General features: G+C 46.0%; 1 protein-coding gene across 1 annotated transcript in view; it reads left to right on the forward strand.

Annotated features, from left to right (window-relative positions):
• LOC144601214 (uncharacterized) overlaps positions 1-11,445 on the forward strand; it is a 37,508-nt gene extending 26,063 nt beyond the window's left edge. The window contains 2 exon segments of the mRNA XM_078413192.1: positions 6,069-6,284; positions 9,617-11,445. The gene's annotated coding sequence lies outside the window, so the exon portion shown is untranslated.
• Positions 11,446-14,332: the final 2,887 nt, after the last annotated feature.

A 14,332-nucleotide genomic window follows, 5' to 3' on the forward strand; every position in this document is an offset into this window, starting at 1 on the left:
ATACACTGGAATTTAGAAGGATGAGGGGGGATCTTATTGAAACATATAAGATAATTAGGGGATTGGACACATTAGAGGCAGATAACATGTTCCCAATGTTGGGGGAGTCCAGAACAAGGGGCCACAGTTTGAGAATAAGGGGTAGGCCATTTAGAACGGAGATGAGGAAGAACTTTTTCAGTCAGAGGGTGGTGAAGGTGTGGAATTCTCTGCCTCAGAAGGCAGTGGAGGCCAGTTCGTTGGATGCTTTCAAGAGAGAGCTGGACAGAGCTCTTAAGGATAGCGGAGTGAGGGGGTATGGGGAGAAGGCAGGAACGGGGTACTGATTGAGAGTGATCAGCCATGATCGCATTGAATGGCGGTGCTGGCTCGAAGGGCTGAATGGCCTACTCCTGCACCTATTGTCTATTGTCTATTGTCTATAAAGCTGGAGGAGATGGGGTCCAGAGAGCAGGTGGCAGTTTTTATTCCTGTGAAGAGGTCAGAGAGGTCGGTGGTGGAGATTGGGGAGAATTGAGGCAGGGTCTGACAGGATAAGGGGGGGCAGGTGGTTTGAGGGGGAGCAGGTGCGTTGGTGGTTAAGGTGCTGGTGGTTAAGTGCGAGGTTATTCACTTTGGTGGTAAGAATAAGAGGGCAGATTATTATTTGAATGGTGTCAAGTTAGGAAAAGGGAACGTACAACGAGATCTGAGTGTCCTAGTGCATCAGTCACTGAAAGGAAGCATGCACGTACAGCAGGCAGTGAAGAAAGCCAATGGAATGTTGGCCTTCATAACAATTGTTTGCTCTCCTGCCCTCTGGGAGGTGCTACAGGAGCCTAAGGGCCAGGACAAATCGACTCAAAAACAGTTTCTTACCCTGGGCCATAAGAACAGTGAACGGAAGCACATGACTTGACTACTCTCATTTTCGTCGCACATTTTAAAAAAGAAACTTTTTTTAGAATTTTAGGTGTAAAACTCATTCATTATTTATTAGGTTTTTAAATTGGTTTTTTATTGATACTGGTATTTGTTGTGTTGGTTCGTATGTCTGTGCAATTGTCTTTGAAAGATATGCACTGTCGCACTGTTATCAGTTCAACAACAACAGAGCTTTATTTGTCATTCGGTACCAAGGTACCGAACGAAACTACATAGCAGTCACACACAAAAAAGAACACAACACACATGACCCCAACACAAACATCCATCACAGTGACTCCAAACACCCCTCACTGTGATGGAGGCAACAAAACTTCCACTCTCTTCCCCACGCCCACGGACAGACAGCTCGTCCCCGACCGACCCGCACAGTCCCCGCAAGGGGATGGAAGTCCCCGCGGCCGAGTCGCACCGGGCGCTGAGACGTCTCGCGGCCGAACCGGGCGATGTTAGGCCCCGCGACCGAGCCGTGCGCAGCTAAGTCCCGCGGCCGAGCCGCACCGGGCGATGTTAGGCCCCACGGCCGAGCCGCACCGGGCGATGGAAGGCCCCGCGGCCAAGCCGCACCGGGCGATGTTAAGTCCAGCGGCCGAGCCGCACCAGCGATGAAAAGTCCCGCGGCTAAGCCGCGCCAGGCGATGTTAGGCCCCGCGGCCCAGGCACTGTTAAGTCCAGCGGCCGAGCCGCACCAGCGATGTTAGGTCCCGCGGCCGAGCCGCACCGGGCACTGTTAAGTCCAGCGGCCGAGCCGCACCGCACCAGCGATCAGCTGTAGCACTTCTAATTTCGTTGTACCTTGCGTACAATGACAATAAAGGCATATATATATAAGAGGAGTTGAATATAGGAGCAAAGAGGTCCTTCTGCAGTTGTGTAGGGCCCTAGTGAGACTGCACCTGGAGTACTGTGTGCAGTTTTGGTCTCCAAATTTGAGGAAGGATATTTTTGCTATTGAGGGCGTGCAGCGTAGGTTTACTAGGTTAATTCCCGGAATGGCGGGACTGTCATATGTTGAAAGACGAGCTGCTAGGAATTTAGAAGGATGAGAGGGGATCTTATCGAAACATATAAGATTATTAAGGGGTTGGACACGTTAGAGGCAGGAAACATGTTCCCAATGTTGGGGGAGTCCAGAACCAGGGGTCACAGTTTAAGAATAAGGGGTAGGCCATTTAGAACGGAGATGAGGAAAAACTTTTTCAGCCAGAGAGTTGTAAATCTGTGGAATTCTCTGCCTCAGAAGGCAGTGGAGGCCAATTCTCTGAATGCATTCAAGAGAGAGCTGGATAGAGCTCTTAAGGATAGCGGAGTCAGGGGGTATGGGGAGAAGGCAGGAACGGGGTACTGATTGAGAATGATCAGCTATGATAACATTGAATGGTGGTGCTGGCTCGAAGGGCCGAATGGCCTACTACTGCACCTATTGTCTATAAGATGGTGAATGGTTTTGCTACTGAGAAAGTAGTTGGTAATGGGATAGAGCAAACTCAAAAGGGGTGTCGTAAATTAAGATGAGGAATAAGTTGGATAAGAATGACGGGGGACCGCCCGTGCAACACATGTGTTATTATAAGGATTATAGAATATTAAGTTATTATTTAACCAAACGTTTGGGTGATGTGTCTTGGCCAGTTGGAGAATCATGGGATGTAGAAACTGTTAAAAAGGCAGAAATGTCAATTCGGGAAAAAGATGCAGGAAAGAAATGGAAAAAATAATTAAAGAATGGAAGAGTGAGGCAGAAAAGAAGAGGGAGGACATGTGAGAGAGGAGTTGGATGGATAATGCATGTGAGAAGGGGATTGAGTTGAGAAATAAGGATGGAACGATAAAAGAATGGAAGGTGCTCCTGATTCAGTGTCGGTGGGCAGAGGAGCAAGAAGAAAAAAGAACTAAAAAAGAGCGCGCTCAGAGCATTGATAAAAGGAGCTCAGAACCAAAACAATTAGTAGTTAAGAAAAAACCTGGTACCAGAAAACCCTCCTGAGACCCTGTCTGGCATGACAACCCTTTTTGCTAGTGAAGATGAGGAGGATCCCACATGGAGGAGACATAGAAACATAGAATATTGGTGCAGGAGGAGGCCATTCTGCACTTTCATCCAGCACCGGCATTCATTGTGATCATGGTTGATCGTCCACAATCAGTAACCCGTGCCTGGCTTCTCCCGTTATACAATACAATACAATATATCTTTATTGTCATTGTACAGGGGTACAACGAGATTGGGAATGCGCCTCCCATACGATGCAATGAATTAATTAGCTAGTCAGTATTAATTTAAACAACCCAATGAAAGAAATTAGAACAGTTTTAAAACAGAATAAAGTGCAAGTAGATCTGTGCCGGTTCACTGTGCGATGTGACCATCCGGCTCAGCAGGACTGGTTCATAGCAGCTATGGCCATGGGGATAAAGCTGTTCCTGAGTCTGGAGGTGCGGGCGTAGAAGGCCTTGTATCGTCTGCCCAATGGTAGAAGTTTGAACAGACTGTTGCAGGGGTGTGAAGAGTCTTTGTGGATGCCGGTGGCTTTTCTGAGGCATCGTGTGTTGTAGATGCCCTCCAAGGTTGGCAGCTGTGTTCCGATGGTCCTCTGAACTCTATGGACTACCCGCTGAAGAGCTTTCCTCTCTGCCTCCGTGCAGCTGAGATCCCTTGATTCCACTAGCCCCTAGAGCTCTATCTAACTCTCTCTTACACGACACCAAGTCAAAAATAACCCTCGCTGGATACACCTGACCGATTGCAAGCGTATTGGAAAATTGAAAGATAAAATATGAGACTGTTGATTCTTCTTGTTATCCTGCGTCTGGCCCAGAGGGGCTGGACTGGAGAGGAAAATGTATTTTTGCCCTTGAGTTATGAGTTTGCTTTCCACAGCAATATCAGTGCTGGGTGTGTACCCAAGATCCCCAGACTAGTGGGGAAGGGATACCTCTCTTACCCATTCCCTTTAATCTTACAGAGGTCCGAGCTGCTTATTGTTTTCATAATGTCTCCAGGGTAGTGGCTGTGTAGGTGGAGGCCAATATCGTACAGGTCCCGATAATACAGGGATGTATGTCCCTGGATCGAGGGTAAGAAACAAATCAATTTTTGCAGGATGGTATACACCACCATTTGGACCACGCTGGATGATGAAAGAGGCTAGAGTGGGGAACATACCACGACTTAAATTGGCCATTCACACTCACTGACTAGTCGGTGCCATTTGCCAATGTCACATGGAGGGTAACGGGGTCAAGTCAAGTCAATTTTATTTGTATAGCACATTTACAAACAACCCATGTTGACCAAAGTGCTGTACATCAGTTCAGTTACTAAGAACAAACATACAATGGCACACAAACATATCAGCACTGACATAAACAGTTCACAGTGCCCCCTCAGAGGGCCTCAAACGCTAGGGAGTAGAAATAGGTTTTGAGCCTGGAGTTGAAGGAGTGGATGGAGGGGGCAGTTCTGATGGGGAGAGGGATGCTGTTCCACAGTCTAGGAGCTGCAACCGCAAAAGCGCGGTCACCCCTGAGCTTAAGCCTTGACCATGGGATAGTCAGTTGCCCCAGGTCGGCCGACCTGAGGGACCTGGAGATAGAGTGGTGGGTCAGAAGATTTTTGATGTGGGGGTGGTGGGGGGGCAAGCCCGTTTTTGGGAAGTTTTGAGGTGTTTTTGGGAAGCAGCAATTGCACCTCAATTTGGCATATGGGACCATCCCGGCCGCTGAACGGTACTCATTACGTATATGGATCATGGGCAGACCCCTGGCTACCTGGGCTGCTACCTGGGGATGATCAAGGATGGGATAGGCTGAAGGGCTCCACCCATTGGAGTGGATGCTGCTACTTAGCGTATATTGTCCCTCATATGAGAGCCGTGCAGCATTTGGCTGAAATATACACTCCCTTAAGGTCCAAACGAGGTATCTGAGAGTCTGAACAATTCTGGATGATTGCCTTTCCGTCTATGGCATAGCCCGCATCTCACGTGAACTGATTAACATGGCCTCTGCAATGGAAAAGGTTGGAAAATGCCACTGCTGGTGCATTTGCGAATACGCAGAAAGCCATCTCCTCTTTGACGGGTGAGGTAGTAGCCCTCCGTACCGTGCCACTGCAGAACCGTATGGCATTAGATCTTCATTTTAGCAGCAAATGGGGGATCTGTGCAGTAGTTGGACAAGAGTGTTGTACCTACATCCCCGATGAATCCTCTTAACATCACTGACCTAGCTGTCCACATTTCTCATGAAGTAAATAAGATCAAGGAAGTCGGGGAACAAATGCACCATTATAATGATAAGGGTGGCCCTTGGGGTGCACGGCCATTCAGTTTCTTTGGAAACCTCTGGGGAACCATCTTACATTATGGCTCGATTCTGTTGTTAATTGTTCTATTGTTTATGATTAAAAGCCATCACGAGGGCTTTAATGTTATCATGAGATGATAAAAGGTGGGAATGAAAGAGTTAATGGCTATTAACTTTGCATGATGGGATGCTTGGCCACTATGCTTTTGGGGCTTCTATATTGTTGTAAGTGGAGGAATGCTAATTGCTCATAAGGATGTGTCTGGTAGCTGAAACTTACAATCCCTGGAAACCAGAAATAATAAAATGGTAGAATGAATGAACAGGATGAGCCTGAACTTTGGGTCCTGAATAGCTGATGTTTGCAAATTGCACCAGGCAGGATGTAACAAACAATGTTATTCCTAAAGCCAGGAGAGCGGTTCATCCTGTTATGCCTGGGAAGGATGTCTGGGAAAGACGATGGACAATGCTCTCGTTAAGATTAGGATGTGGTTAACTGTTGACTACTTATTGGGAGTGTGTAAACAAGACCTTCTGTGGTATTCTTACCTTCGACTAGTGACATATTGTGAGGAATATTTTATGACTGCAGGGTGTCAACTATATTGTGTTTGATGCAGTTTGTGAATGATTTGAAGGAAATGTTGTGTTAAACATTCTTGCTGCAAATTCTGTATAAAAATTCTGCGAAAATGCTGTGTCTTTGAGCGGAAGCAAGGGGAGTGCTGAGTATGGTCATATACCCTTAGCACTGATCCCCCCACTCCCGTCTGACGATAATTAAAGCTTTCCTTGGTTTACCTTTAACTGTTTGTGTTGTTGTTCGTTTTAAGAACCGAACTTTAACATTGGTGTAGTCGGCAGGATCTCGCTGGGACCAACAACAGATGACTGAGTAAGAGGCTGCAGAGTAACCGGATGGGGAGAAAATTGAGCTCTAGTCGGACCCCTTGAGACCGACCTCCCAAAGAAGCTCCCTGGAACACTGTGGTCCCTCGTCAGGAGGTTGACCTGGTTTCAGCCGAGAGCCTTAGAAACAGACAACGAAGGTAAGACCTATCGTAAATTAACATGGTGTATGGTTTTGCTACTGAGAAAGTAGTCGGCAATGGGGTAGAGCAAACTCAAAAGGTTTGTCGTAAATTAAGATGAGGAATAATTTGGATAAGAATGATGGGGGACCGCCTGTGCAACACATGTGTTATAATAAAGATTATAGAATATTAAGTTATAAATTAACCAAACGATTGGGTGATGAGTCTTGGCCAGTTGGAGGAACATGGGATGTAGAAACTGTTAAAAAGGCAGAAATGTCAATTTGGGAAAAAGATGCAGGAAAGAAATGGGAAATTAAAGAATGGAAGAGTGAGGCAGAAAAGAAGAGGGAGGAGATGCGAGAGAGGAGTTGGATGGATAATGCATGTGAGATGGGGATTGAGTTGAGAAATAAGGATGGAACTATGAAAGAATGGAAGGTGCTCCAGATTGAGTGTCGGTGGGCAGAAGAGAAAAAAGAACTAAAAAAGAGTGCGCTCAGAGCATTGATAAAAGGAGCTCAGTACCAAATCAATTTGTAGTTAAGAACAAACCTGGTACCAGTAAATCCTCCAGAGACCCTATGTCTGGCATGACAACCCTTTTTGCTAGTGAAGATGAGGAGGGTCCCACATGGAGGAGACATAGAAACATAGAATATTGGTGCAGGAGGAGGCCATTCGGCCCTTTCAGCCAGCACCACCGTTCATTGTGATCATGTCTGATCGTCTCTAATCAATAACCCGTGCCTGCCTTCTCCCCATATACAATACAATATATCTTTATTGTCATTGTACAGGGGTACAACGAGATTAGGAATGCGCCTCCCATATGATGCAATAAATTAATTAGCTAGTCAGTATTAATTTAACAGTTTTAAAACAGAATAAAGTGTAAGTAGATCTGTGCCGGTTCATTGTGCGATGTGACCAGCAGGACCGGTTCATAGCAGCTATGGCCCTTGGGATGAAGCTGTTCCTGAGTCTGGAGGTGCGGGGGTAGAAGGTCCTGTATCGTCTGCCCGATGGTAGAAGTTCGAACAGACTGTTGCAGGGGTGTGAAGAGTCTTTGTGGATGCTGGTGGCTTTTCTGAGGCATCGTGTGTTGTAGATGCCCTCCAAGGCTGGTTGCTGTGTTCCGATAGTCCTCTGAACTCTATGGACTACCCGCTGAAGAGCTTTCCTCTCTGCCTCTGTGCAGCTGAGACCCCATGATTCCACTAGCCCCTAGAGCTCTATCTAACTCTCTCTTAAATCCATCCAGTGATTTGGCTTCCACTACCCTTTGTGGCAGAGAATTCCACAAATTCACAACTCTCTGGGTGAAAAAGTTTTTTCTCGCCTCAGTTTTAAATGGCCTCTCCTTTATTCTAAGACTGTGGCCCCTGGTTCTGGACTCACCCAACATTGGGAATATTTTTCCTGCATCTTGCTTGTCCAGTCCTTTTATAATTTTATATGTTTCTATAAGATCCCCACTTATCCTTCTAAACTCCAGTGAATACAAGCCTAGTCTTTTCAATCTTTCCTCATATGTCAGTTCCGCCATCCCAGGGATCAATCTCGTGAACCTTCGCTGCACTGCCTCAATTACAAGGATGTCCTTCCTCAAATTAGGAGTCCAAAACTGTACACAATACTCCAGATGTGATCTTACCAGGGCCCTATACAACTGCAGAAGAACCTCTTTACTCCTATACTGAAATCCTCTTGTTATGAAGGCCAACATTCTATTAGCTTTCTTCACTGCCTGCTGCACCTGCACGCCAACTTTCAGTGACTGGTGTACAAGGACACCCAGGTCTCGCTGCACCTCCCTCTTACATAGAAAATAGGTGCAGGAGTAAGCCATTCGGCCCTTCGAACCTAACTCCATTGAGATAATAATCTGCCTCCTTATTTCCGCCGCCAAAGTGTATAACCTCACATTTATATTATTACTGCGTCTGCCACGCACCTGCCCACTCACTCAACCTGTCCAGGTCACCCTGCAACCTCCAAACATCCTCTTCACCGTTTACACTGCCACCCAGCTTTGTGTCATCCGCAAACTTGCTAGTGTTGCTTCTACTTCCCTCTTCCAAATCATTAATATATATGCTAAACAGTTGCGGCCCTAACACCGAGCCTTGCGGCACTCCACTCGCCACTGCCTGCCATTCTGAAAAGGACCCGTTTACTCCTACTCTTTGCTTCCTGTCTGCCAACCAATTTTCTATCCATGTCAACACCCTACCCCCAATACCATGTGCTCCCATTTTTTAGTCACCAATCTCCCGTGCAGGACTTTATCAAAGGCTTTCTAGGAGAGACCTCCTCCATAAGCCCCACCAGTAGGTGCCAGTCCCCTTATTGAAATACAGGCACCATTAGTGGCTCCCTTATACCCCAAAATTCCGACAGGGGAAGACAGGGGAGAAGTAAGGGCACGAGACGAAGAAGATGCAGGTGTAGGAACAGAATGCGAAGAAGAGGATAGGAAAAGAGCGCTATGGCAACACCAAGGATTTCTCACTTCTGTGGGAACACGGGACTTTGGCTCACCCCTCTTGGACAAGTTTGTGTACCTGATGCATTCTTACCCACCCTTCTAACCAATATCCACTCCCTTACACATGCTGGAAAGGAGGGAATGATTAAGATGAAGAAAGAAACGTGGTGGCATGCACAAATTCGGCAGGGGGCTCTAAAGCAAGCCTCTGAATGCAGGATTTGCCAGAAATACAATTCGGGCAAATCTATTAAAGAACCCTCCGGGGTGGCACCGATGCCAGCACGACTGTTTGAATGTATTCAGATTGATTTTATTGAAATGCCACGGGGCCATTGCTATAAATATTGTTTAGTCATATTGGATTTGTTTAGTAGGTGGATTAAAGCTCTGCCAACCACTAATAATACTGCTGAAACTACTGTGACGTTGTTGTTTAGAGAAAATATTCCGAGATTCAGGCTGCCGACTGTTATAAGTTCTGATAATGGTCCACATTTTATTGCAACTGTTAACAAAGAATTATGTGCATATTTTAACATCAGACAAGTTTCACTGTGTACATCACCCTAGGCTTCAGGTATGGTTGAGAGAGCCAATGGAGCCCTTAAGAATAAGATTACAAAGTTAATGGGAGAAATGGGCCAGACATGGATTAAGGTATTACCTTTAGCTTTGTTTGAAATGCGAGTAACTCCCCATAATGTAACAAAGTTATCCCCTGCAGAAATTATTTATGGTAAACGCCAGAGAACTCCTTGGGGAGCTAGTAGACCATATGAAGGAACCCTAGATTTGCATGCACTGAATGATGAAATAATAACCTATGTTCAGCAACTAACCCGTATTCTGTCAGCATTACACTTACAAGTAAAAGAGTCCCAAAGGCCGATGCCTGACGGAGACGCAGGAGAAAAGGTCCAGCCTGGTGACTACGTGATGATACGAAATTGGGATCAGAAAAAGTTAGGCGAGTGCTGGAAAGGGCCGTACCAAGTACTACTCACTGTAAGGGTTAACATTGGGTAAGCAGCTATGTGGGTGCTATTGCAGGAGTGTCAAAGATTCCAGCTTGGTTATATTGCTGAGGCATCCTGTTTGTCAGCATGTAGGTTTATGGCTGATCGCATCTTCTGATATCAGCAACCGGCGTTCAAAGCTTTGAAGTGTTAAGAAGAACATCTTGCCACATGGACTGCCCTTTGTTCCCAAGAAAGAAGATCACGATGGACACAGAGGTCCCGAAGGACACATAAAGATTTATAGGACATTGTAAACTTGCCATATAAGGCAGCAATGCAAACGTACTGGCACATGTATTACGGGTATAAAATGTGTGTGAATGTAAGTTTTCACAGAGAAAGACTACACTAACTGCCTGAGAGTTTCTGAACGCTCCGGTGCCTAGGCTCTCCCCACCTGGGTGAGTAGAATAAAGAGGTTAAACGAACTCGGTTGTCTGACTGTTTCTGTTAATAGGTCACGATCTACAACACTCACCACACCAATCGTCGTTAAAGTCAAAAACAACCCTCGCTGGATAGACCAGACCGATTGCAAGCGTATTGTAAAATTGAAAGATAAAATATGAGACTGTTGATTCTTCTTGTTATCCTGCGTCTGGCCCAGGGGGGCTGGACTGGAGAGGAAAATGTATTTTTGTCCTTGAGTTATGAGTTTGCTTTCCACAGCAATATCAGTGCTGGGTGTGTACCCAAGATCCCCAGACTAGTGGGGCAGGGATACCTCTCTTACCCATTCCCTTTAATCTTACAGAGATCCAAGCTGCTTATTGTTTTCATAATGTCTCCAGGGTAGTGGCTGTGTAGGTGGAGGCCAATATCGTACAGGTCCCGATAATACAGGGGTGTATGTACCTGGATCGAGGGTAAGAAACAAAGCAATTTTTGCAGGATGGTATACACCACCATTTGGACCACGCTGGATGATGAAAGAGGCTAGAGTGGGGAACATACCACGACTTAAATTGGCCATTTACACTCACTGACTAGCCGATGCCATTTGCCATTGTCACATGGAGGGTAACGGGGTGTTTATGGGAAGCAGCAATTGCACCTCAATTTGGCATACGGGACCATCCCGGCCGCTGAACGGTGCTCATTATGTATGTGGATCATGGGCAGACCCCTGGCTACCTGGGCTGCTACCTGGGGATGATCAAGGATGGGACAGGCTGAAGGGCTCCACCCATTGGAGGGGATGCTGCTACTTAGCGTATATTGTCCCTCATATGAGAGCCGTGCAGCATTTGGCTGAAATATACACTCCCTTAAGGTCCAAACGAGGTATCTCAGAGTCTGAACGATTCTGGATGATTGCCTTTCCCTTCTATGGCACAGCCCGCATCTCACGCAAACTGATTAACATGGCCTCTGCAATGTAAAAGTTGGCAAATGCCACTGCTGGTGCATTTGTGGATACTCAGAAAGCCATCACCTCTGACGGCTGAGGTAGTAGCCCTCCGTACCGTGCCACTGCAGAACCGTATGGCATTAGTCTTCATTTTAGCAGCAAATGGGGGGATCTGTGCAGTAGAAACATAGAAAATAGGTGCAGGAGTAGGCCATTCGGCCCTTCTAGCCTGCACCGCCATTCAATATGATCATGGCTGATCATCCAGCTCAGTAGCCTGTACCTGCCTTCTCTCCATACCCCCTGATCCCTTTAGCAAAAAGGGCCACATCTAACTCCCTCTTAAATATAGCCAATGAACTGGCCTCAACTACCTTCTGTGGCAGAGAATTCCACAGACTCACCACTCTCTTTGTGAAGAAATGTTTTCTCATCTCGGTCCTAAAAGACTTCCCCGTTATCCTTAAGCTGTGACCCCTGGTTCTGGACTCCCCCAACATCGGGAACAATCTTCCCGCATCTAACCTCTCCAACCCCTTAAGAATTTTATATGTTTCTATAAGATCCCCCCTCAGTCTTCTAAATTCCAGCGAGTACAAGCCCAGTCTATCCAGTCTTTCCTCATATGAAAGTCCCGCCATCCCAGGGATCAATCTGGTGAACCTTCTCTGTACTCCCTCTAAGGCAAGAACGTCTTTCCTCAGATTAGGAGACCAAAACTGCACACAATACTCCAGGTGCGGTCTCACCAAGGCCCTGTACAACTGCAGCAGAACCTCCCTGCTCCTAAACTCAAATCCTCTTGCTATGACTGCCAACATACCATTCGCTTTCTTCACTGCCTGCTGCACCTGCATGCTTGCTTTCAATGACTGGTGCACCATCATCTCCCCTTCTCCCAATCGGTCACCATTCAGGTAATACTCTGCTTTCCTGTTCTTGCCGCCAAAGTGGATAACCTCACATTTATCCACATTATATTGCATCTGCCATGCATTTGCCCACTCGCCTAATCTATCTAAGTCACTCTGCAGCCTCCTAGCATCCTCCTCGCAGCTAACACTGCCACCCAGCTTCGTGTCATCCGCAAACTTAGAGATGTTGCATTCAATTCCCTCGTCCAAATCATTAATATACACTGTAAATAACTGGGGTCCCAGCACTGAGCCTTGCGGTACCCCACTAGTCACTGCCTGCCATTCCGAAAAGGACCCGTTTATTCCTACTCTTTGCTTCCTGTCCGCCAACCAATTTTCTATCCACCTCAACACTGAACCCTCAATACCGTGTGCTTTAAGTTTGTACACCAATCTCCTATGTGGGACCTTGTCGAAGGCCTTCTGAAAGTCCAGATATAACACATCGACTGGTTCTCCCTTATCCACTCTACTAGTTACATCCTCGAAAAATTCTATAAGATTCGTCAGACATGATTTGCCTTTGGTAAATCCATGCTGACTGTCCGATGATTTCACCACTTTCCAAATGTGATGCTATCACATCTTTAATAACTGACTCTAGCATTTTCCCCACTACCGATGTTAGGCTAACTGGTCTATAATTCCCCGTTTTCTCTCTCCCTCCCTTTTTAAAAAGTGGGGTTACATTAGCTACCCTCCAGTCCTCAGGAACTACTCCACAATCTAAAGAGTTTTGAAAATTATCACTAATGCATCCACTATTTCTGAGGCTACTTCCTTAAGCACTCTGGGATGCAGCCTATCTGGCCCTGGGGATTTATCTGCCTTTAATCCATTTAATTTACCTAACACCACCTCCCGACTAACCTGGATTTCCCTCAGTTCCTCCATCTCATTAGACCCCCGGTCCCCCGCTATTTCCAGAAGACGGGTTATGTCCTCCTTAGTGAAGACAGAACCAAAGTATTTGTTCAATTGGTCTGCCGTCTCCTTGTTCCCTATGATCAATTCACCTGTTTTGGACTGCAAGGGACCGACATTTGTCTTAACTAATCTTTTTCTCCTGACATATCTCTAAAAGCTTTTGCAGTCAGTATTTATGTTCCTTGCCAGTTTTCCCTCATAATCTATTTTCCCTTTCCTAATTAAGCCCCTTGTCCTCCTCTGCTGGACTCTGAATTTCTCCCAGTCAAGAGTGTTGTACCTACATCCCCGATGAATCCTCTAACATCACTGACCTAGCTGCCCACATATCTCAAGAAGTAAATAAGATCAAGAAGGTCGGGGAAGAAATGCACCATTATAATGACAAGGGTGCCCCCTGGGGTGCACGGCCATTCAGTTTCTTTGGAAACCACTGGGGAACCATCTTGCATTATGGCTCGATTCTGTTGTTAATTGTACTATTGTTTATGATTAAATGTACCCGATCACTCTGTGCCTCACGAGGGCTTTAATGTTACCATGAGATGATAAAAGGTGGGAATGAATGAGTTAATGGCTATTAACTTTGCATGATGGGATGCTTGGCCATTATGCCTTTGGGGCTTCTATATTGTTGTAAGTGGAGGAATGCTAATTGCTCATAAGGATGTGTCTGGTAGCTGAAACTTACAATCCCTGGAAACCACAGAAATAATAAAATGGTAGAATGAATGAACAGGATGAGCCTGAACTTTGGGTCCTGAATAGCTGATGTTTGCAAAATTGCACCAGGCAGGATGTAACAATGTGATTCCTAAAGCTTGTCGAGCGGTATATCCTGTTATGCCTGGGAAGGATGTCTGGGAAAGACGATGGACAATGCTCTCGTTAAGATTAGGATGTGGTTAACTGTTGACTACTTGTGGGAGTGTGTAAACAAGACCTTCTGTGGTATGATAAGGATCCTTACCTTCGACTAATGACTTATTGTGTGGAATATTTTATGACTAGGGTGTCAAGTATATTGTGTTCGATACACTTCGTGATTGATTTGAAGGAAATGTGTTAAACATTCTTGCTGCAAATTCTGTATAAAAATGCTGTTGAGTATGGTCATACACCCTTAGCACTGGTCCCCCCACTCCCGTCTGTCGATAATTAAAGCTCTGCTTTTTTACCTTTAACTGTTTATGTTGTTGTTTCTTTTAAGAACCGAACTTTAACACCTCCCCCACTCCCTCAACCCTTCCCAGACCCCCTTCCCCACCCATCTTCAAACACTGGTGATGTTCATGTGTTAGCAATGTCCTGTTTGCCAGCCTGTTGACCCTCTGTGTTCCCCTCCTGCAGGGTTT

The sequence above is a fragment of the Rhinoraja longicauda genome, chromosome 16 (genome assembly GCF_053455715.1).
Source record: "Rhinoraja longicauda isolate Sanriku21f chromosome 16, sRhiLon1.1, whole genome shotgun sequence".
NCBI lineage: Eukaryota > Metazoa > Chordata > Chondrichthyes > Rajiformes > Arhynchobatidae > Rhinoraja > Rhinoraja longicauda.